General features: G+C 26.7%; 1 non-coding gene across 1 annotated transcript; it reads right to left on the minus strand.

Annotated features, from left to right (window-relative positions):
* Positions 1 to 3,010: 3,010 nt before the first annotated feature.
* On the minus strand, positions 3,011 to 3,098 carry TRNAY-GUA. The gene is given in 2 exon segments: positions 3,011 to 3,046; positions 3,062 to 3,098. It is a non-coding gene; the product is annotated as a tRNA-Tyr (tRNA).
* Positions 3,099 to 3,972: the final 874 nt, after the last annotated feature.

Genomic DNA, 3,972 nt, shown 5'->3' on the forward strand with positions numbered 1-3,972 from the left:
TTTGTTGATTCGTTTCAATCAAAATTATATCTTATTGTTAATTATATTCTATTAAACTAACGACGGTAATCACTACTGTTGTCTTTTTTTTATATTTTTTAGGCTAATACTGTTGTTGTTGTTGTCTATTACTACTGAAATGCAAATAATATCAGAATTTATTGTGAAGTACATGCAAACAACTAAGAAACTAAAAAAGAGTTATATAGACAAATTATGCGTCTCTAACATTTTCCTGAGCATTTTTAATGCTAGATCTATTTTTTTAGATATTAAGCTACTTTTTTTTTAATTAGGTCCCACAATAAATTCTACCTTTTAAATTTTTTTCAAAATTTAGTTTAAAATAAATATATGTAATTAATTATATAATGAAGAGAGATCGACGTTAAAAATTATTATTTTTTTAGATCTTTAGAGTTGTTTCATAAGAACTCGTCCAACACGTTGGAAATTTCAAAGATTTGTTTAGTGATAGATCCTATAAAAAATAAATCTTAAACTTACAATCTAGCATTAAAGATACTCAAAAGCGACGAACAGGTGCTTGTCAATTTTGTTATTATTAACACATTCTGTTATATATGAGATGAAATATGCTAACTTATAAACTTTCATTAAGTTTTTTTTAATAGTAAATATTATTTTTATATATGATTCCAAGTGAAATTGGCTTCTTCATGATTAAGTAGGTGTTTGGCGGAATGTTATGAAAATTAATTTTAAGTGAAATTGATTTTTAATTTTGAATAAAATTAATTTAGAACTAGTACAATGATTTATGTTTTAATGTTTTTATCTAATAGTTAATTAGTGGCAAAACTTGGTATAATTTTTTTATCTAACATAAAAATTACTTAAAACTATTTAAACTTAGAATCGGTTATAGATCATAATCAATTTCTCAAAATGAAATCAAACATGTAAATGTATACCTAAAATCATATCAGTTGTTAAAAGTAATGTCGAAGCATCTAACATAAAATCAAACACGCACTAAGGCTATGTTTAGAAGCTTGAATAATGTGAATTGGTTAATTGGTTGTTTAAAGTGGAGAAGTTCGTTTAGAATGGAGTGGGAATTAGGTTTTGTTGTTTAGACAGGTAAAAGAGGTTATAATTTTATTGAGATGTCAGAGATAACTTCCATGAGAATAATGAATTGAGCAAATAAAATAATTTAAAAAGAAAATTACTTCTCTTTTTGTCTTGCTCCTCAATTCTTTTGGGTTTAACTTATTTAGCCTGTATCCATGAATAGCATGTTAGCAAAAAAAATTCTGAGAAGCAAAATGTTTGTTTATCCATGTGGTTGTTGGGTGCATTGTTCCTGTCAGATAACTAAGATCCTCATTCTTTTCATTCTATTATCTTCAAATTACCTAAGCAACTTATTTAGAATATTGACTTTAAAAAAATAACTTATTTAGAATATTGTTAGAGCACTGCCACAGTGACTGGTTAGCTTGGCATAGTAGTTTATGATAGAATTGTCTACTTTTGTTGTTGACTCATTAGAAACAACAGTCAATTTACTTTACTAGTATCTCTGGCATTATATTTATCACAATAACTTGCTGATGCGATACTCATTTTTCAACAAATAATTAGAAGTTTTGTGCGTTAACCCTATTAGTGTCAATGAAATTATTAAATATATATCCGAAATAGTTGAAATAATATTTCACATGTTTAACTAATGTCCTCATCGATCGAATAGTTTCTTATAATAATCCGTGCTGATATGAAAAAGTGATGAGTTAGTAGAGTACGTAGTAGTTACTACTTACTAGAGGAAAATTATCAACAAAGAGATAGATAGAAGGATTTGGTGAAATTAAGAGAAAAATAGGCACCTGATTGAGAGCGTATATATTAAATATATAAAGTTAGTAAACTCATGACACGAATGAAAGAAAAAAAAAATGTCTTCTTCAAATGAATTCTATCACCCGAAAGAAATTAAAGGGAACACGTACAAGATATAATGCATAAGAGTGGTATACACAGAGAAAGTAAAACCAACTCAAGTCGACCAAGTGGCCTAATTTCCAATTTGGGTAATTTTTTACTTTAGAAGACCAAACAATGGTAGCTTTCAACTTATAGTGGCCACATGAAAATACATGCAGATTGAGTTAAATAGACAGTTTATTTTTGCATCAATTGAAATTTTCTTTATATATATATATATATATATATGATTAACAGCTATTCCTTCAACTTATTAGCAAGTCCACCAGGACTAAAATTTGATTATGCACGGTTCTCTTCTTGAAACTATTTTGAAGATTAACTATTCCATGAGTGTTTTAGTGTCTATACATTGGTAAATTGGTAATCCTTTACAATTATCAAGTGAATAAATGTACAATTTTTTCATTTATGAAGTTATGGGAATGTTTAAGTAACAACTAATACTTATCTTTATACCAAAGGGGTCTAGCTACCTCAATTGATTGAAAAGTGTACGTTAATTATTGTAAATTCTCTCCTATCTGAGTTCAAAAAATTCTTATCTTTATTTTTCTAGTGACACTCCCCATATCATGAATTATTGGTTCAATAATACTGCTGCTGCTGCCAAGGGTATCACTGAAATCTTGCTTCCATCTAGGACTGGCTTTTAATGTTCTGTTCTTCAATTTTGATTAAAGATATATTTTTTAAAAGTTTTAACATGTTAAGAAAATTATGGAAATGATGGAATGATATGTACGGGTAAGTAGTCTGCTGGTACTTGTACAAATGTGGCAGAATATATGCAACTGATGAATCTAGTTTTTCTCTATCAAATGTGTGTGAAAATCCATATATGTTTTACCAAAAGCTAAATCAGTTCTACATAAAAGTAACAATAATAATAATAATAATAATAACTACATCGAAAAAGATAAATCAGTTAAGAAAATTATCTTTTAACTCATGCATACTATATATTTGATATTTGGGGGGAAAAAATGCATATTTCCTATTTTGATAATTATAGGTTAATTACAAAACAAAAAAATCCGACCTGCCGGATTCGAACCAGCGACCTAAGGATATCCGCTTCAAACAACTACAGTCCTCCGCTCTACCAACTGAGCTAAGGTCGGTATATTAATAATTCTATCAAACAAATTATATACCAAAACTACTGAAATGCGAATAATACTATTATAACATCAGAATTTGTGCTTAACTACACAAATGATTGTGAAAGCAAAAAACAGTTGTATAGACAAACTATTACGTCTCTATCATTTTCCTTAAGGATGAATAAGGTGCCTGCCTTTTAGTTTACCATTAACAAATTCTATTATATTAGATGAAATTAAATATGCTAATTAGTAAACTTTGGATAAATAGCTATATTAGGTTAATAAACTGATGTCAATGAGACGGGTTGGGGGGCTTAACTATCATTATCCCGTCCTTGTTAAAGAATGAATTTGGATTTGGATTTAAGTTTATAAAAAGATAAGACAAAAAAATAAAACCTAATCTCATTCTCATTCCCACCAGATTTTATCATGTTCAAAAAACATGGGAGTCCATTCACATTTTATAAAATATATTTATTCATATATTTTATATAAACCATAGATTCCTTTTAAAAAAATAAATCATAAATTAAGTTATTAATTACATTTTAGTTCAAATAATATATATAAAAAATAAATAAAGAATAAATAATGTAAAGATAATAAATTGAATGATATTTTTAGTTAAATGTATAGTTTTTAATTTTGTTTATTAATTAGTATTATAGTTAAAATATTATATATTTAACAAGTAAAATAATAAAAAATATTAAAATTTTGCATAATTATATAGTTAACAATTACTTATATAATGTATAATGATAAAATCATGTGTAACTATATTATTAATAATTATAAATACACATAACGTACCAAAGAATACATAGATAAACTTGGAGTGACATATCTAAACCTGAACTCACTTCCCTTAAGCCACAAAGTTTCA

This window comes from Glycine soja, chromosome 3 (assembly GCF_004193775.1).
Source record: "Glycine soja cultivar W05 chromosome 3, ASM419377v2, whole genome shotgun sequence".
NCBI lineage: Eukaryota > Viridiplantae > Streptophyta > Magnoliopsida > Fabales > Fabaceae > Glycine > Glycine soja.